The sequence below is a fragment of the Periplaneta americana genome, chromosome 1 (genome assembly GCF_040183065.1).
Source record: "Periplaneta americana isolate PAMFEO1 chromosome 1, P.americana_PAMFEO1_priV1, whole genome shotgun sequence".
In the NCBI taxonomy this organism is placed as follows: Eukaryota; Metazoa; Arthropoda; class Insecta; order Blattodea; family Blattidae; genus Periplaneta; species Periplaneta americana.
This window is the reverse complement of record NC_091117.1, coordinates 109,578,445-109,600,424: the sequence shown is the minus strand read 5'-3', so window position 1 is coordinate 109,600,424 and position 21,980 is coordinate 109,578,445. Positions and strand designations below refer to the sequence as shown.

The window sequence follows — 21,980 nt, the reverse complement described above, 5'->3', positions numbered from 1 at the left end:
TAGAATAATATTAATATGTTAACTAGTAATTGTTGGTAATTCCGAGTAGCTATGTTCTATAGCCAGAGTCTTCTTCAGTTAAAAGCCGGAGCCATACGTCGGCAACACTGTAATTAACTCTCAAGCGGAGTGCTACGATACAGAACATGTGTTTGTGATAATGCCGATTTTCAATGTACATTTAATCGACTTTTGCAAAAAAAAAAAAAAAAGACATAGGCTATGTTACATTTTTGTCAAAATCGGTTTTTTCGTGGAAATTGTAACTTAATGGATGGTCATATCGATTGCTGCAAAGTGACATTTTGTTCCGTGCCTCGTTTCAGTATTATTATACATTCAATATCTTGTTATATATCTGCAAAGAAGTAACTTGTTCTGTATATGTGTCCTTTTTGTGGAAAATGAAATATTTATTTTTGTTGGCTTCCTTTCCCCCCCTTTTCTCTCTCACTACATTTCCACTATCACTTGGTCTGCCACCGCTACCAACTAAGTGTGCATATCTTACAAAAAAATCCCAATTAATCAAAATAAGCTTGAAGATATTGCAAAACTGAAAAATTATTTCCCTGGTTATGCATTTTACGATGAGATTTTCACATGGCCTTCTACAAGTGTGGATGGATGTGCATCTGACTGTGGTGAATGAGTGTTACATTTTGTGTATATACCAATATTTTCCAATAGTTCGCAATTTATTTTTTCTCTATTACAATGTATAAAAGTCACGTGACTTATTTGACCTATTTTACATACGATATGGGGTAGTATGAAAATCTGGGGTGAAACCGGCGCATTACATTAATATTCCTAGCTTTTTTTCCTGTAATATTTATACGCAGTTTCCTACAAACAATTTGTGAGGGTGGGCCACTAGAGGGAACCCAAGAGGTGGAACTTAAACTGAGACGATTCGATCCGGTGTGGCTTAGTGGGTAAAGCATCAGCACGTAGAGCTGAAACCCGGGTTCAAATCCCGGTGCCGGAGAGAATTTTTCTCCGTTCCACTACTCTTTCATCGCACGATGACGCAGAATATCTGCATGGAAACATCATATGTACTTCGGTACATTAAATAATATATATGATATGCGAAGACGGCGCTTATTCCGTCGGATCCCTGCCAATCAGTCACTCATAACGAGTGCACCTATGTGGACATTGTCCTACGTTCATAGATATCTACGACGTAGTGCAGAGGGCAGGCCACTAGAGGGAACCCAAGAGGTGGAACTTAAACTGAGATGATTCGATCCAACACCGGTATGGGAATCCGGTGTGGCTTAGTGGATAAAACATCAGCACGTAGAGCTGAAAACCGGGTTCAAATTCCGGTGTCGGAAAGAATTTTTCTCCGTTCCACTACTCTTTCATCGTTGTTTTCTGTAGTTATATTTATTTAAAATTATATTTTAAAAAGTTTATAACAAATAATTTACGATAACAATATTGTTATGGTGACTTGCCAGGTTAAAACTAAAACTGGCTTCCTGGGCATCTGAAATATTTGTAGAAAAGCACGATAGATAATCGCATAAGATAATATTAAAATGTATCCTAGATCTTTCACGTTACAGGTGAAACACCATAAAATCGCAAAACAGTGTCAGTTTGCTAGCCACAAATTTGTTAATTGAATGGAACTTAAGAATACTGCGTAGGAACTTTACGTCTTTATTGCATTATTGATTTTATTATTTTCGGTGCAAGGAATATCTTTTTATTTATTTATTTATTTATTTATTTATTTATTTATTTTATTTGTTTATCTATCTATCTATCTATCTATCTATCTATCTATCTATCTATCTATCTATCTATCTATCTATCTATCTATCTATCTATCTATCTATCTATCTATCTATCTATCTATCTATCTATCTATCTATCTATCTATCTATCTATCTATCTATCTATCTATCTATCTATCTATCTATCTATCTATCTATCTATCTATCTATCTATCTATCTATCTATCTATCTATCTATCTATCTATCTATCTATCTATCTATCTATCTATCTATCTATCTATCTATCTATCTATCTATCTATCTATCTATCTATCTATCTATCTATCTATCTATCTATCTATCTATCTATCTATCTATCTATCTATCTATCTATCTATCTATCTATCTATCTATCTATCTATCTATCTATCTATCTATCTATCTATCTATCTATCTATCTATCTATCTATCTATCTATCTATCTATCTATCTATCTATCTATCTATCTATCTATCTATCTATCTATCTATCTATCTATCTATCTATCTATCTATCTATCTATCTATCTATCTATCTATCTATCTATCTATCTATCTATCTATCTATCTATCTATCTATCTATCTATCTATCTATCTATCTATCTATCTATCTATCTATCTATCTATCTATCTATCTATCTATCTATCTATCTATCTATCTATCTATCTATCTATCTATCTATCTATCTATCTATCTATCTATCTATCTATCTATCTATCTATTTACCTTTGTACTATCAATTAAAAACTTTTTTGTAATAATTTTAAGTGGCAGTCTTTGTATGTAAGTAGTCTACTTACGCCGTATCCTGAAGTATAGCTAATTGATTGCAATAAAACACTATCTTCGAACCCGTAATAATTTGCATCACTACTCTGGATCTTGATCTTACCTTTGTGCATAAAGTAATATTGAAAAAATACACGTTACGTACTACGAAGGCAATGAGCAAGCACAATTACATCAATATCACTTTAGAATCTCCCGACTCCACTCAGCGTTGCCAAATTTACCCATGCTCCGCCTTGTAACTCAAGAAGGCTCTGACATAGCTCTACGATTAGAGATGACAACAGATGCAGTATCTCCTGCAAATATTATTACGTTGCTCTGATATTTACATTGTAGTTTAATTCGTTTTAGTTGCAGTGATATGCGCCAAGAAGTACTAACGATGCTATTTCAGTAAATACTCTGGATATCAGGCACCGTAAAATAACAAACATTTAAAACTAGAAATAAATGGATTGGCCCTACATCACGTCGTCCGCGATGGTCGTACGGTTACCATGTTAGGTGGTGGATATAATTCCGTTCATAGACATATATGATACTTTGTCAGTAGGATAGGGGGGCCTATTTCCGGACAGTTCAGAGAATTCCACTTATTATGAGCCCTGAATAACTGTTTCAGGTAAATGAAACCTATTACCTTAATTTAAAAGCCTTGTGACTGATGTCATAACTATTTTAATTATAATATTGTTTAAAATACTATATTTTATTTTGTGTTAAAATTTGTCTTGCAAATGTCCGAGAATAGGAACATGTGCACCTATTCCTGGACATAATTTTTTCACACGTGTCCTATTTCCGGATAGTATGTTTTAAAGTCCTTAAATTATTAATCTCTGTTGTAGTGTACGATAAAATGATTCTTACATTTCATATCACTGCATTCCATGACTTTTTAATTGACATTTTCTGCAGGAAATCTGCTCTTTTCCAAGGGAACTAACACATTTACTTTTTGTAACCAGTCTTCGTCATTGTAAATGCCAATCCACCAAATTCCTCTTCGTCCTGATTGTTTTGTAAATTATAAAAGGTAGAATGTAGGTAGATAGCCCGCTGTTGTGACTAGGTGGATAACGTGTGCTCTTTCCAATCCAAAAATTCGTGGTTCGATTCCGATTCCACGGCATGGGCAATGGAGGAATATCTTCCGTTCACGGGACTGTGTTTTCTGTGATGACCGTCTGCGGAAGGCAATAATATCCTAAGGGATAGTTCTACACTTGTTTGGGACAGACCACTTGCGTTTTTCCTCTTTACTTGTTGCTAATTGAACAGGTTATTTGAGAAACCCCTCATGTCCATTTTTTTTTTCAAAATTGAGATACGCATCATATAATATCTTTAGGGGTCGATACATCGTTTTATGAAGAAACCCCTCAAGTTTAGTCATTCTTGTAGCATACAGAGCTTGTTGAAAAATGCATATATTTGAGAAACCCCTCAAGTACAGGACATGAGGGTTTTCTCAATTACATCACTTTCTATGATTTTGGAATAGCTTTGAAAATGTTTAATATTTATATGTTGGTAATGTTAAAAAGTCTCGGGAGGAAATTAAACACAGAATAAATACGGGAAATGTCTGTTATTCGGTTGAGAATCTTTTATCATCCAGTCTGCTTTCAAAAAACCTGAAAGTTAGTATTTATAACACACACAGACACATTACCGGTTGTTCTTTATGGCTGTGAAACTTAGACTGTCACTTTGAGAGAGAAACAGAGGTTAAAGATGTTTGAGAATAAGGTGCTTAGGAAAATATCTGGGGTTGAGAGGGATGAAGTTACAGGAAAATGGAGTAAGTTACATAACGCAGAACTGCACGCATTGTATTCTTCACTTAACATAATTCGAAACATTAAATCCAGACGTTTGAGATGGGCAGGGTATGTAGCAGTATGGATGAATCTAGAATTGCATATAGAGTGTTAGTTGGGAGACCGGAGGGAAAAAGACCTTTAGGGAGGCCGAGATGTAGACGGGAGGATAAGATTAAAATGGATTTGAGGGAGATGGGATATGATTGTAGACACTGGAATAATCTTGCTCAGGATATGGGCTGATGGCGGGCTTATATAAGGGCAACAATGAACCTCCGGGTTCTTTAAAAGCCATAAGTAGGCCTAAGTAAATAATGTTAAAAAGTTGTATATTTATATGTTGGTAGCATTAGTATGATTTGATATACATTCCATAAGTAGCCTCCACTGCAACGAATACATTCCTACAATCTGCTATGAAAGTTCTGCACAACTCGCCCCAAAAACAGGTTCGGTAGCACTAATTTCGTTCCTTATGTTTTGCTTCAGTTGTATGATGGTGCGAGGCTTGTTGCGATACACCCTACTTTTGAGATAACACCGTAGGAAGTAATCAGTGCACACTGCTCATGGTTCAATGAACTGACTGCAAAATATGTTTCCAGGACGAATAATGTCACGATTTGAAGACATTGCCTGGCCGCCAAGATCTCCAGACCTGACTGCAGCTGATTACTTCCTATAGGGTTATCTCAAAAGTAGGGTGTATCGCAACAAGCCTCGCACCATTATACAGCTGAAACAAAACATAAAGAACGAAATTAGTGCCACCGAATCCGTTTTGTTGGGGCGAGTTATGCAGAACTTTCATTGCAGATTACAAGAATGTATTCGTTGCCGTGGAGGCTACTTCGAAATGTAATTTTTTAAAATTAATCGAACATTAATAAATTTCATTGTACTAGATTACTTCAGTATATGTTTTTCCTTTCAATTCGTCCTGAGTATCCCACAACAGGGCTATAAAAACCGTCATATCCCACTGCCACACCCTATATAATACTTGTATTAATACTTTACAACAATACAATAGTGTCTATCGCATTCTGCTTCATTAATAATGACATAATTTCCCACATTTAATCTTTTATTTGAGAAAGCCCTCATGTCCCAAATATTTAAATAATTTTCCTGAGGAACTGACATGTGTTAAAACCTCAATTTTGAACTTGAAACATGTAGTTACAACGTAAAATTAAGGGAAAAATATATATTTCCATAAAATTATTTTCATTTGGGAAATATTTAGTTTTTTATCTCTCCTGAAAATTTTATGATTTTGGACATGAGGGGTTTCTCAAATAACGTGTTCAATTGCAATCATTCTCTGGCACCGCGTTCACTATGGTCTTTGACCGTCTTGTGTTTAGCTGTTGCTTACTTTATTGGGTTATTTTACGACGCTGTATCAACATCTAGGTTATTTAGCGTCTGAATGATATGAAGGTGATAATGCCGGTGAAATGAGTCCGGGGTCCAGCACCGAAAGTTGAGGGAAAACCCCGGAAAAAAAACCTCAACCAGGTAACTTGCCCCGACCGGGATTCGAACCCGGGCCACCTGGTTTCGCGGCCAGACGCGCTGACCGTTACTCCATAGGTGTGGACGTTTAGCTGTTTAGATCCGACTCTTCGACATTGTAAATCTTTTCAGATGTATTGAATGTATTGTTCACCTCATGTACCTGTGCAAGTAAGTATAAAATTCTGACAAACACTTCCCTCTATATAGAAAAAGCCAGAAATCTTAATAGGAAGGTTTTCGGTTCTTTTCAGAAATCCTCTTATAAATTTACTACCTGCATATCTTGCTTTATTGTTGAATTTGTTTTCATATTCAGAGATCTCTGCATATTCGAAGACCAGTTTGTAACATTTGTTGGCGTTCAAGGAAATCCCTTCCGAAAATTATTCAATAGAAAGCCAGGCCAAATTTCTTTCTTGAATGAAAGTCAATAGTTTGTGCAAGAACTGACGACATCCAAAACATGTTCATGAATAATTAACTTGGACAGAGCATTCTTTTCTGTTGTTAATATTTTAGATAAATATTTCTGATATTTTTTCATTGCTTCTTTTATATCAACCTCATTCCATATTTTCCAGCCTCTCATAAAAAAGTTTTGGCGTCGGTAACATCAATGAAATGGTCCATTTTATTCAGAAGTAGTTTGATAATTTGTCTTCGAAAATTTATTCTTCAAATAACATACAAATATCATAAAAATAAATTACTTATTGGAATATTTCTATCCGGAATTAGGAACATTTATGTGCCTGGAAATTAGGAACATTGCACTAAATACCCAAAATTCTCAAGCAAAAGTATCCCGAACTTTAAATAAGAAATTTTCATCACATAACAATGGCCAAAGCCCTATTCTTTGGAATGAAAGCATAATAAGCCTTTTGAAAAAAATTGTATCTTATTTACAGAGAATCAACTACAATATTACAACACGACGAAATATGTAGGGTATAGAGGGGTAATTCGGATAGGTTAACAAAAATTTTTAAATTAAGAAAAAACTTGATCTTCTACAGAGAAAACAAGTAGACATACAAATAGTACATTATTTTGTCGTACTGTGGAATTAATTTCACAAAAGAGACATTACTATTGACACTGAACTTAAGCTATCCGAATTACCCGACAAATTGGAAATGATGAAATTGAGAGGGGCTAATTGGATACTGCTGCGGGGTAATATGGATAGCAATGAAAAAGCTATGTAATGTTGGTATTTTTATGCACTGAAACTAATTTATTAATGACATGGTTATTTTATAAGAATTTACCACAAATGAACTGTTTTCTTCCTTGTGCTCACACGGACTTCTCATGAAACCATACCTTACATTTCTGGGAGCGAATCCGTTCACCTTTCAGAGTTGATGACTTGAAGTAGTAACTGATCATGCAAAACACACATTTATAGTCATTATTCTCTTCACCTGCCTTTTTAGCTTTTTTATTTTTTCTTCCATTTTCTTTGACATTCTCCTAAGGTCTATCACTGAATTGAAGTCGAGTTTGTTTGCCCTTTAATTGGACCTCTTTCTTTGCCTTAACAGCTGCTACATCCTCAGATGATGTGCTGTGACAGGTTGTTTGTTTAGTTCGAGAAGATTTTTGTGTTCTTTTCTTTTGAGGACTAGGAAGAACCTCTCTAAGATTTTCAGAAGCGATTCGCACAGGAGGCTGCGCAGTACTAGACTGTTCTTCAGGTTGAACTATTTCTTCGTTTTGCATGTCTTCAGTAGTGGCAGTAGTGGAAGGCCTATATGTCTCAGAAATTGCAAAATGAAAGACCTGGATTGCTTGAGATCTAAAGGGGAAAATTCCTGTACAGGAAACCCCATTTATTGTCAGATGCAGTTGCCTTCCAACCTTCAATAAACAATGAATAGAATTGGATCTTAGTTATATTAGATCGTGGATTCCTGTGTAGCCGTGATGTTGCTTCACAATAATAATTAGCTTTGAGTGTCTTGAAAATACAACGATCGAGGGGCTGAAAAAATATGCGTTGTGTGTGAGGGAAGACAAAGGATTTCCATGTCATTATAATAATAATAATAATAATAATAATAATAATAATAATAGCCTAATGTGTCCCTTGAAGGGCAAAGGCCTCCTGCTAGAGGGTAGCTCTGTTTCACTAACGCGGTGAGCTACTCCGCGTTAGGTTGTGTCTAGTGTTTCTTTGTCTGGTTGGAGTTGATTTCGCTGTCACTTTGATTAATTTGATTTCACTAACACTTTTATTATATTGAATGCACTATCACTGAGTCAACTTGGGATGTTGTTTGTGGCTGGCACTGTCTTCGTTTGTAGTCGACTTCCAATTGTTCTCCATGTTCCCCTGCTTCTTGCTATTCTGGACCATTGCTGGCCTGCTTGTGTTGTGTAGAAGTCTGCCCACCTCTTCCTTGGTCTGCCTCTGTGCCGGTCTCCTGTGCGCGGGTCCCACATGGTGGCTCTGTATGTCCATCTTTCGTCTTTCATCCGCGCGATGTGGCCTCCCCACTTCCACTTCAATTTGTTCGCTCTTTATGTGACGTTTGTTGTTGATGCCATTTGGGACAGCGAATCATTGGAAATTCTGTCTCTCATAGTTATTCCCAATATCTTTCGTTCCATTTTCCTTTGGCATATTTCTAGCGCATTCATCTGTCTGTTTGTTGTCGACCATTTTGGCATCCATAAAGTAGTGTTGGGTAGACGCAGGTTTGTAGTACTTCGAATTTGAGTCTTCTGCTGATTGACTTGTCCAGAAGTATGAACTGGAGGGACCAGAAGGATTTCCAAGCTAAGGATATTCTTCTTATTTCTTTTCCAGTCTTGTCTTTAAAGGAAATTAGTTGGCCTAGGTATGTGTGTTCCGTTGCATATGGTAGCGTTGTTCCGTCAATTGAGATGGGGATTTCTTGTCTGTTTGTCATCAGCTGTGTTTTTGTCATGTTCATTGATAGACCTGCGGTTTTGCTTTGTGTACAGAGTTGTTGGAGCATTGACTGTAGTTCTTCTGGTGTTTTTGCGAACAGGACTACGTCGTCCGCGAATCTTAGGTCTGTTAGGTGTCTTCCGTTTATGTTTATTCCCTGTTGCTTGTTCCAGTTCATTTTTCTGAATACATTTTCCAAAACGCTTGTAAAGAGTTTGGGAGAGATTGGGTCACCTTGTCGTACTCCACGTTCTAGACGAAATGATTGACCTTCTTTTTCTGTTCTTACCTTAGCAAAGTTTTGTCTATAAATATTGCTCAATAGACGAATGTATTTGCCTTCCACTCCCTGTGTCGACAAGGCCTGCAGAATGCTTCTGTGTTCGATTGAGTCAAAAGCTTTGCTGTAGTCTACAAAGCCTAGGTACAAAGGTAAGTTAAATTCCTCTGACTTCTCTATCAGCTGGTTTATAGTTTGCAGATGATCTGTCGTGCTGAAAATTGTGCGGAATCCTGCTTGCTCGGGAGGTTGACTTTCGTCCAGGGTTTTTGTTATCCGTTTTGTTATTATCTTTGAAAACAGTTTGTATAAGTTTGACATCAAGCTTAAAGGTCTATAGTTGCCTATGTCTTCCCTCGAGCCTTTTTTGTGTAGGAGGATAATTGTGTTTGTCTTCCATTGTTCCGGGATTGTCTCCTTTTCTATGATTCTGTTGAATATGGTACATATGATGGGTGTTAGTTGTTCTGTTTCTAGTTCAATGAGCTCGTTATAAATTCCGTCTTCGCCTGGGGTTTTTCCGTTTTTCATCTCGTTTATTGCGGCTCTGACCTCGCTTTGCAGGATTGGTGGGGTGATCTGTGTGTTTGATGACTTGTGTGTAGTTTGATACGGGTCGTCATCTTGGAGGGAGGACTTGTATAAGTTTTTGTAGAAGTCGGTAGCTGTTTTATTTATGTCCCTCCTTGCTGTTACGTTTTTTCCTGTAGGACTCTTCGCTTCGAGTATCCATTGCTTCCCTCTTTGCATGCTTCTCCTTACTTTCTTAACTGAACCGGAAGTTTCCAGGATTTGTTTCGTTGTGAGTGAGCGGTAGGCTCTAATGTCTGTTCTGATTCTTCTCTTTGTCAGTTTGTCTAATTCCGCGTATTCGGTTCTTTTGCGTTCTGAGTGGTCTCTGGAAGCTTGTAGTTTTGCTCTTCTTTCGATTAGTTCGATGGTGTCTGCGCTTAATTTGTTCTTCTTTGTAGTTGTCGCTGTGTTTTTTATAGTCGTTTCGCTCGCCCGTTGTATGGCTTGTTCTAGTGCCTTGTATTGCTCTTGTACTGTTAGTTCCGATGTGACAATTGCTTTTGATATTTGTTCCTTTAGTTCAGTGTGTAGTTGGTCCTTGTTTAGGATTTCTAGTTTGGGCCTGTGCGATTTCGCATAATCCCTCCTTTTGCGGCTCAACCTTATTTTTGCCCGCACCATTCTGTGATTTGTGCTAAATTTCAAGTTTTGTATGACTTGAATATCTCTTACTTCATCCAGTGTGTCGCAGAGGACGTAGTCTATTTCGTTTTTGGTCTTGCCATCTGGAGATCGCCACGTCCACTTCATGTGTGTTGGTTTCTTGAAGAAGGTGTTCGCAATTTGCAGTTTGTTTTCTTGGGCAAATTGGAGAAGCCTATCTCCTCTTCCGTTTCTAACTCCGAAGCCATAATTTCCTACTGCCTCTTCTTCTATGTGCTTCCTTGTTCCAATCTTGCTGTTAAAGTCTCCGATTATTATGTTCCTTGTCGATCTGTGTAGGTCTAGGGTATTTCCTAGTTTGTCGTAAAAGTCCTCCAGTTCTTCCTCGCTGCTTTCCGCGGTCGGTGCATATGCTTGTATAACTGTTGTCTTGTGGTTTCTTGTGGTTAGTTTTAACACTGCTATCCTTTCCGATACACCTATTATCTCGTGTACCATATGTTTTGAGTCTTTTCTTATTAGGCCTTTTTGGCCTGGGGTCGTTCCCTTGTAATAGAAGAGGTCTCCATTTTCTTTTTCTATGATGGCCTCGCCTGTTTTCCTTATTTCACTTAATCCTAGTATGTCGTATTCTATTTGTTCTATGGCGTTGTCCAGTTCTTCTTCCCTCTCCTCTGTCCTCAGTGTCCTCACATTAAGTGTTGCTATAATAGTTTCTTGGCCTCGGTTTGTCTTTGGGTTATTGGTTGGTTTCTTTCCTTCTTTTATTTGGTTTGCTGCTGAGTTATATCCTGCCAGTTTAACCATTTGTCATTTATGAGTAGTTTTTGGTAGCCCACTTTTATAGTGTTGCCTCTCTCTCTTTCTTCTCTCGCTCTCGTTCTGATTTTTTGCTGTATTTCTCTTTCTTGTCTCGTAGGTCTGAGTCGACATAGCAGTCATCCCCTTTTAGGTTGATTTTCTTTTTCAGGATGTTAATTTTGTCTTCCATTTTCCCAAGTTCTACCCTCACTATTCCGTTGTTCAAGCGGTCTTTGCCTATATATGTTGCTTTCTTGTATTCACCTGTGTAGTCCATTTTTTGTAGAATGTTCTTTACTTTAGTGTTGATTTCGCTGGGTGGGTCTCCATTGAGGTCCTTGCTCTTTATGATTATATTGTTTCTTCTTTCCCGGCGTTGTCTGCGTTCTTCTGCTTCTTCTAGTGACTTTATTTGATTCTCTAACCGTTTAACTGATTCTTTCGTGGCGTTGTCATTGTTGGTTATTTTATCTTCCAATATGTTGTATTTATTTTCTACTTTTTTGTCCATGTTGTGTATTTCATTACGTAGGTCTGATATGTTTTGTTTAGTTTCCTCTCTAAAGTTGTCGTTCTGTTCTTTGAGCTCTTTGATTTATTTTAAGATGTCGGAGAACATTGCTTTGATGTCTATAGTATGTCTGTTGTTCTGGCAATATTTAAGAGCAAAAAGTGCTGCATGGGATGAATGACCATCTACAATCAGAAGAACTTTTCCTGGTGCACAATGTTCCTAGAAATGCTGGAGAAATGTCACAAATATTCATACGTTAATGGAAAGTAACTTTTAGTAATTATGCACGAGAAAAAAATATATCTATTATCCGTATAGCCCCACAAAAATGTATCCAAATAGCCCCGCAGGTTATCTATAACCAAAGAGAACCTACTTACTGGACAATGCAAGGGATAGCGTCACCATCCAATCTGATGGAATGTTACATACCATGGACACTATCACAGATAAAAGCGATATGATATTTAGTATCTGAAGACAAATAAAACTTACGTTCACTGACAACAATATTACATGCTGCATATACTAGAGATATTTGTTACTTACTGTCCGTTAGAATAATTCGTGTTGCTTGTCTCAGGATAGGAGAATTCTAACCAAAGTAACCACAAATGTTAACAAAACTATTTCATTCACTGTGAAGCTAAGAACGACAATATGGCGTCGTCGGTAGACACAGAGCATGCGAAAAACCTTAACATTATCCATATAGCCCTGCTATCTGATTTACCCCTCTGTACCCTATAAAGATACTCTACTAACATTTGCTCACTTTCCGCTATCTGAAACACGAATTTCACACACAATCTCACAGCCATGTGTCGCAATCACCCTTAGAATGTTACTGCTTTCTATGGACTAGCCAAACGAATGCGTAAAGGATTCTCTGTAATCACAGCATGACAAAACGTTACGAGTGTCCGGAAATAGGACCTTTCCGGTAATTAGCCCCCCTACCCTGTGCTGAAAACGTATGCTTTGATGAAAATCTCGAAATGAAACGTGTGCTTTCATGAAAACCTCGAAATTAAACGTGTGCTTTCATGAAAATCTCGAAATTAAACGGGTGCTTTCATAAAAAATCTCAAAATTAAACTTGTACTTTCATAAAAATCTCGAAATAGATTATTTTAGCATCATTCTCTATGCTTCTTGTAATACGGACATAAAAATGTATAATTTTCTTACTTGGATATTATAAATCTCAACTCGTTATGCAAATGCGGTGTCCATGGATAATGGTAGTGTACTAAACACTGAACCTCGCCAATAAAAATGAATCTAAATACCTAACTTACAGTCAGTGCTGTAGTTGGGCCGGAACATAGTATAAATAATATAGGAAACGACTGATGAAGCAATTTAGGAGCTTCTGAAATAGCCGAGTTCCAGTAAGTTCTTTTTTTTTTTTCAACCACAGCACTGGTTAAAGCCAGCAGCATAGACTACCGAAAAACTCGGAGTCGGCCATTTTGGACTCCCTTGACTCGCTAGCAAGTAGGCCTACTGTAAACTTCTTCGGGCAACATCTGTCGTGGTTCAATGTTAGGAAAGAAGAAATCAGAAATAACATTATTTACTTATTTAAATGAAATATAGAATATTTAGGCCTATATATTTCTGATAAGGCCTCGCCCACCACTCTTTTCGGGACTGTCCCCGACGACTTTTATTATAGTGTTTAAATTTCCTGCATCGACCCCGTCTCGTTCGTTTCAGGACTTGGTGTGCGTGTTACAACTGCCTGTAGGCCACACGACACGTGCACATTGCTGTGGCGACGCTTCTGATTCATGAAGCAAGTTCCATGTATTGATTGAATTTCCTCATGTATGAAGAATCATCCACAAACAAATATCTGTGTTGGGCATGTTTTCTTGTGGATCTTCGTATTAAGTGTTAGAGAGGTGAATCTGATGCTCTTATTATTATTATTATTATTATTATTATTATTATTATTATTATTATTATTATTATTATTATTATTATTATTATTATTATTTTGCATATAAGAGGCCATTCCCATGTTATAAAATGGTAATATATGTATCCTGAGGATGAATACCTACACATTTACATCGATGGTTCACTGACGGAAGAAGGATGTTGTGTAGGCGTTGAAGTGTGCAGCACACACTTCAATTTCTACGCTTCTCCAGAGAGATTAAAAACTAATTTTGATGGAGAACTAGAAGCAATACGCATTGCCCTGTCCCAACTTTGTGTTAGATTAAATTCATTCCACAAAGTGGTTCTATTTTGTGACTCCACCTCTACTATCCAAACCATATCAAGTTCAAGATATATTACCGACATCCTAAGTTTCGGAAATCAAAACATTGATGAAGAGATTACAAGAAGCAGGCAAAGTAATCACACTCCAATGGATTCCTTCTCATGTTGGTATCAAAGGAAATAAGACGGCTGATCTTCTGGCGAAAAAGGCACAAAAATAGTTGACCCTGCACAGGAAACAACTGTTTTTTTTTTCAGCAAAATCAATAATCATTTCCAGTTTTAGAAAGGAAAGATGAGACAAACTGAGAGAAATTAGCTAAGGGAAGATGCGGGCGAAATTGTTAACGGAAAAAGACATCATTCCGGAAACTTCCCGAAGTGAAGCTGTAATAGCATTCCGCCTAACTACAGGACACGACTGCTTGGCTTCTACATTCTGGAATTATTGAACTGTATGCTGTGCAGAAGAAATGGCATCATGAACTGTGACCATCTTAGGAAATGTACTGCACTTCACAAATTCTGGAACGGGACAAATGGACAAATATATTGGGAGGCTAGAAGACTAATGGCTGAGTTCCAATAGTCTGGAGCATTGGTTTAATAATACATATAAAAGAAAACAACCACTAGAATCTCCACTGTCGAAACTGAGTTTTATTTTTGTGACTACCGCACAATTACTGCTGTAAGCTATACTCCATGCAATTCCATCAGAGTTATAAAGTGACTTCTTTTGAAGTCGCTAGGTGGCAGCATAGTGAAATTTATAAAAGTTGTCTTGAAAGTGCATTAGACTGATTAATCTGTTATATGTGATCAGGGATGTAAATTACCGTAAAGCCTTCGAAGCTTCACGTTTATACCATATATGGAAGTTTAATGACAGGAATACCATTATCGAAAAGATAAAATAAACACCAGCTGATAGTAATATTCAAACAATTAAATTATCTCACTTCAGCATGAAAAGATAGGCTAGTTATTCTTGCAGAGGTGTAAAACGTCTCTGTAGATGCTTCTAATTCTAAACAAAAAACTACATTGACATAAAATGGCGCAGAGATTGAATTGATTAAATGTATGATGGCAATATTTCCTGAGGAGATAATTAATCTCTCCATGTTAGGAACCATTCCTATTTTTAGCGCAGTACTTCTACTGATTTTTTTTCTTAAAATATTGAGTAGTTGTTGCTTTGGGCTATATTTACAAATCAATTCGTCCGACAACGATGTAACTGAAATATAATTCTTACTCAAAAATTAAATTGGGATGTTAAAACCAATAACAAAAACGATTAATTAATTGAAATTAATTGTCTGCAACGACTTTCTCCATACAGAAGAAGTGTCAAATGAAACGGTCTAAGTAGATCAAATATCTCTAGAACGTTGTATTTTGAAAAACTGATTATCTACAATATTATGATACGAGTAGAAAACATTCTCGGATGGATTTTCAGAGCCTAAAACGATCTAAATGTTTTTTTTATTGTAATTTAACCTAGTCATTTAACAGTTAAAGAAAAGTATGACATTTGTCATTTGGAACGTACGGCAAATATGTTTTATATACACTGGTCAAAAAAAAAAGTTAAGCGTATTTCCAGTTTACCAAATAATACCTGATATTTATGTTTCTTTTGATTTTATGTGGCACGTATTATGTTTACCAATTCAAACTCTTTCATTTGTTTTATTCTGCATCACTAGGTAACGTCCAAATCACGGCTAGTAAACAAAGCCTGTAATTCGAGCAAAGTTCAATCAGTGTCGTTTTGCTTCATAGTGCTTCATAGTGCAGTAAACAAAGTCTGTAATTCGAGCAAAGTTCAATCAGTATCGTTTTGCTTCATAGTGCTTCATAGTGCAGTACAATGGCTTGGAACACCCTTACAATGGCAGACCGCATCAAAATTATCACTTTGATGGAACAAAACATGAGACAAGTTGATGTTGCTAACATCCTTCATGTGAATCAGAATATTGTCTCCAGACTGTGGAGAAAGTTCCAGGAAACCCAGTCAATAGCAGATCGACATCGCGAGGGCCGTCCACGCAAAACAACACCAGGTCAGGACCGGTATGTAAGGTTATCTGCACGTAGGAACCCTATAGCCTCAGCTACAACTCTGCGCCATGACCTGCGCGAAGCCACTGATATTGTTGTAAGTAGCCAAACTGTGCGCAATAGACTTCATGACATAGGGTTGTATGCTCGAAGACCACTCAAGACTCCAGCACTCCGTCCACATCACAGGGGTGCTCATGCAAGATGGGCTAGAGCACATGAGAATTGGACACGAGACCAATGGACCAGAACTTTATTCTCAGACGAAGTGAGAATGGGCCTACACCCTGACAACGACTCTATTCGCGTATGGAGACGAACAGGGGAACGAAATCATCCCTCAATGACCGTGGAACGTCACCAACAGTTTGATGGTTCAATCTTGTTTTGGGCAGGTGTCATGTTTGGCCGCCGCACACCACTGGTTTCAATAGAGGGAAACATGACTGCTGCCGTGTATAAGAACATCCTCCAACCCATAGTAAGTGGTTTTGCAGAGACTGTAGGAGAAGGGTTCAATCTACAGGACGATAATGCTCGGCCTCATCGTGCTCATAGTGTGCAGCGGTATCTGGTAGAATATGGGATCCGAAGAATGGATTGGCCAGCATGCTCACCGGATATGAACTGCATAGAGCATGCATGGAGCTTTCTCAGGAGAGCCATTTCCAATCGTCCACATCACCCATTAACGATTCAAGAACTCAGGAATGCTGCCTTGGAAGAATGGGACAATTTGCCTCAGGAGAGCTTAGATGCGTTGGTACTGAGTATGCCCCGTCGCATACAAGAGTGCCTCAGGGTTCGTGGAGGACCAACACGTTATTAAACAGGGTACTGAAAGCACCATTTCCTTTTCTTTGATGATATACGAATTTCAACTTCCCTTATCTTTTCCGTTGTTTCCAAACAATGCAACTTTTTCATTTCATATTGAGTCCATTGTTAACAAATAGTGTATTCCTACTTTTAAGTTTATTCTGTGGAACCAAGAAACCCAATTATAATTTATCTATTTTATTTTAATTAATAAAAACCGTTATATGCCTAATTATGCTTAACTTTTTTGACCAGTGTAAATACCAAGTCGATAGTTTAGGTTTCTAGACCAAAAAGTTAAATGCGTGCCATTAAATTATCTAGTATTATTTATTGAATACTCATTCATTCATTCATTCATTCATTCATTCATTCATTCAAGTGTTCATGGCAGATCTTTCACTGCAAATCGAACTTTCTTTAATCTTTCCTATTTTCTGCCTTCTTCTTAGTCTCCGCATATGATCCATATCTTGTATCATCTGATATCTTCTTCTGCCCCGAACTCTTCTCCCATTCACCATTCCTTCCAGTGCATCCCTCAGTAGGCAGTTTCTTCTCATCCAGTGACTCAACCAATTCCTTTTTCTCTTCCTGATCAGTTTCAGCATCATTCTTTCTTCACCCATTCTTTCAAACACAGCTTTATTTCTATTCTGTCTGTCCATTTTACATCGTCGTAATGCCCGTGTTTCTGCCCCATACAATGCCACATTCCACACAAAGCACTTGGAACAAAAACGAAAGATTGCAGCTGGGATGGAGGTATTTAACAGTTCTGCATAATGGCTCGAAAAAATATGAAGTTACTTCAACATTGATTCACCATCTAGATCAAGGCTTGCGCTCTCCGAGCCGGCTCACAGCTCGAGAGCGGAATGTAGATATTGGCTGCGCTCTGTATAAGGATGGACTGGAAGAAGGAATGATCTCGTTCAAAATGTACACAAAAGAAAGTACTAGTAAGAGTGTTCATGAAATGAATTCCCGTTCAGTGTTTACAAAACTATCTTGGATATTATTATTAATAAAGAAATATTTATTTTACAGAAATAATAGAAATTCTATGCCTACTTAAATATACAATATCATTTTGTTATATTCTTATTTATCAGTACATCAAAACGGGGTTTTATGCTGTTGGCAGCTGAAAGGAACAGCACTGATCGTAATGAAACATCAGTTACAGATGTTCGATGCTTGCCTTTGTTAAAGTTGATTAGGGTCTATAGAAAAAAGTTGCTCACAAATATAAATGTTGAGTCAAACATAGCAATTATTTTCACAGCCAGTCTGTGTAGTCCTGGATATTATTGCTAAGGTTTAGTCTTGTAAAAACTCATCCAGGCTAGTAGTCACATTGAAGATCAATAAGTTTGAGCTGTAAATCGTTAAATGTTATGTTTTATTTAACGACGCTTGCAACTGCCGCTGGTGTGCCGGAAATTTGTTCCGCAGGAGTTCTTTTACACGCCAGTAAATCTACTGACATGAGCGTGTCACATTTAAGCACACTTAAATGCCATCGACCTGGCCCGGAATCGAACCCGCAACTTTGTGCATAGAAGGCCAGCGCTATACCAACTGCGCCAACCAGGCCAACCTGTAAATCGTATGAGACTGTTTCAATGGTGTTGAAGGAATTTAATATGATAACTTTAAACTTCTTTCCAATTAAGACAAGATCTTGGAACCTAGAATTACATTCATTTTGAATTTCAATTAATATTTGCACATAATCGTTTAACATGGCTTCATCACGAGCAGTTCCTATCGTTCGAAAGTGAGCCATATTACCTTCCCGAAACTGACTTACGAAAAGCGAAGTTTACGACTGAAATCCGTAATTTATTGAACATATCAACAATGAGCTGTCCTTTTCCCTGAAGAGAGACATTTAAATTGTTGAAGATTAATAAATTCTAACGTACCCTACCTCATGTAATAATGCAACTTTCAACTCCTGAACCTTTTTGCTGCGATCTTCACGACCAAAACCATCGTATCTGTATGTGTGGATTAGTAATGACGCGTTATATTATGTTTTCCTCTTTCTTTCAAACTTTTGTGGCAGATAAGGCACTGAGTATTGACGCCAGCTGTTGTGTAGATTCCTCCTTATGTAGTCGTAGATAGGCAAAGTGAAATAGCTACTGATAATACACACTACAGCAGATAGTTGCATTGACTATCCCCTTACCTATAGCAGACTTACGTCATTCCGACGTACCTTTCCGGCGAGCTGTTAGACGGCTCTCCCACTCCGAAGGAGCGGTCGCTCTCAATGAGCGCCGTTTGTGCTGGCCTGATTTAGGTTAACCATTTACCGCATTTATAATAAATTCGTAGAAACGAGCTCAGTTGCTAACAGTTACAAAGAGAACAGCGGTCGACCATGTAGGGAAGATGGAGGCAGGTTGGCTACAGAGCCACGTTGGCACACCAGTTTTATTTCGATGGATTGCGGCATCACGCAGGCAATATGACCCCTGCATTATAAAGCATGCTCCACGGAAGCGTCAGAGTTTTGTGGCAAGCGGTAGAAGAAGGAAGCCGTGAAGTTGTTTTTGCAGCAAGGTAAGTAAATTTTCACCGTCTCGTGATTATTTTTTTACAGGGTAAATATGTAATATTAGGTGAACTTTAAACACATCGTTGAAAAGTACATTTAATTGACTCCGTTTCGTGTTAATTTCATTTCGATCATCGTAATTCGTAATTTTAACCCAAATCAAGTAACTACACCAGAGGCAAGTTGGCACAGTTGTTAGGGAGGAAGATTGGCACGGTGTTTAACCTACCCCTCTGTGTTACTTTAAAATGATTATATAAATTATACAATAGATAATTTACTTATTCATACAATTTGTTATTAGGCCTATATAAGTTAAATTTAATTAATTGTACATATAAAAATATATGTTCATTGCAGTGAATGAGAAAATGAGGTTTTTAAAAAAGCTGACAGAGCAACTACTTCTACTGATAATATGATGCTACGAGCTGTCAGTGCTGTAAAAGTTAGAAAACAGAAGTGTGGCCAAGGGGCTAAGGATTTTAATATCCAATTCCAGGCTCCCACTCGGTATTGTAGGTAAGTTACGGATGAGGACATAAGAGAGAATTTGTCTATTATGATATTTACCGACTCTGCAGTTAAGAAAGCACTAGAGGAGAGGATATCGAAAAAGGATAATGAATTTGTTCAACAAAAATACAGGAGGAGATTTTAGTAGTGAGAAAAGGAATCTTAAGACCAGTCGAAAGATAAAGAATAATTGAAGAAAGGAAAGTAACGAGAAGACAGAGAGACATATTGCCTGTATTGTGTTAAATCTTACTCAGAATGTGCACCAGGTGACAGTGCCTGGAATGTAAATTATGGCACATAAAAATTTTACAGAAGGAAACGGAAACTTTGTACGCATAAACTCCTTCTCTGATATGTTTAATAATAAGATAATATGATATATAATCATTTACAAGTTCAAAATTAATTTTTCTACCTTATTTTTCTAGGACTCAGTTCTTTTATCAGAGTGCTTTCATCATATTGACTCATTTGCCTGTGTAAAGAAATTAATTCTAAATTTAAAAAGAAACTAAGGTACACGTACCAAATAACGCCACCTTAACACTTCAGTCTCTTTTGCTCCGGAAATATGTTACGTACAAACACGAACATTATGAAATAGAAACTGTAATCTTATCTTTACAAAATAGCACAATGTAAATGGATATATTATATACCGAACAAGAATTAGAACTCAAACAGGAAAACTTTGTAAACTGGCGTTATTAGGACCAGGGTGTCCAATTAACGCCACCTATTTTCTAGTAACCTATACACTTATAATTATTAATGAATTATTTTTCCTAAGCAACACAAATTGAACTAAGCAACTGAATTTGAGTTTCTGTTAATAAAAGATACAGAATCACTCAATACTAATTAAAGATCCTGTATCTGAAACTGAAACACCAGATGGATTAGGAAAATGTGTTTTCCAATGACTCCTTACTTTAAAAAAGAGACAATGTGACACAAGAGAAAGTTATTAAACACAAAAGCATTTACCTTAGTTTAATATGAATGTTTTCCAATAAGTAAAACAAAAAAATTGAGTTATGTAAAATAAAAAGAAATTAAGAGTTCGATAAGCAAATGAACCAATATCATCACTGCACATTCTGAATATTTGTAAGTTGAAAGCTTAGTGATTTTCCTTATGTTTTCACACTTATCGTGTAAATACCTCGCACAATATGAACAAAATGACATGTTCCCAACGCGATCTTCTTCACATATAAAACACATCCATAGGTTGCAGCTCATGTGTTGCATTACTGGAAAGGCAATACAGTGTGGTTCCGTAATTATCAGTGGCACTTGTAATGTTTGCGTCCAGATGAGGTGATGCTCCATCAAATATCAACACCACCTCTCCTGCCACCTTATATCGGGCGAATTGATCAAGCCAGTGGACGAATACAGCAGTTGTCATAGAGCCCTTGGCACTCATGACAGTCTCTGTTCCAAGAGGCATAACTGTCTCCCACTCCGGCTACAAACGCTGGCTTTTGAAGATAACCATACGTGTACAAAGAGCATTAGCGCATGTAACAATAAATGTATTGTGACATTTTCTGCGTGCTCAAATGCAACCAGATGCTCTTTCTTGCACCTCTCCTACCCAGAACAGTCTGCTGATGCTGTACTGTCAGCCTGAGTACTTGAGTACCTTACTAACATAACCTAAAATTTTGTCTGTAGACCTTTAACGCCACATGGCGTTAAAGCGCTGCTCAGTTCTTGATAACATGACACGTCTGTTCCTCTAACATTTTCAAATTTTATAGATAGCAAATACTTTCTATGCATAGAAAAATGTTTAAGGATCACGAAAATATATAGTTTAATATAGTTATTATTTGCTAAACACACAAAATAAAATATTGCCTCTTACCTTGATATAAGAACAGCCATTCACTATCAACACACAACAGGAAAATGATGGAATATCTTGTCACTCGTAAATGTCAGCGGACAGCTAGTAACTCATTTCATCACTAGATTGCAAGCGAATGCAGGCTACAGTAGTGCACTACCGAAAACTTGTGTCGTTAACAAAAATTAATAGGGTGGCGTTAAAGGTTTACATGGCGTTATTTGGCTCAGGGACCTTAGTCTTATATGCAGTTTGCTCTTATTTAACATGTAGCCAATTTACCCCATA

General features: G+C 37.2%; 1 protein-coding gene across 4 annotated transcripts in view; it reads left to right on the top strand.

The window, feature by feature from the left end:
- Positions 1 to 21,980, top strand: part of LOC138699679 (uncharacterized) — a 153,031-nt gene that overhangs the window by 82,882 nt on the left and 48,169 nt on the right. The window contains exon 1 of one of the 4 annotated variants that reach the window (XM_069825748.1): positions 18,968 to 19,320. The exons of the other annotated variants lie outside the window; for them this stretch is intronic. The gene's annotated coding sequence lies outside the window, so the exon portion shown is untranslated. Of the gene's footprint in view, positions 1 to 18,967; positions 19,321 to 21,980 lie in introns of those variants that run through there. 4 annotated transcript variants of the gene reach the window in all.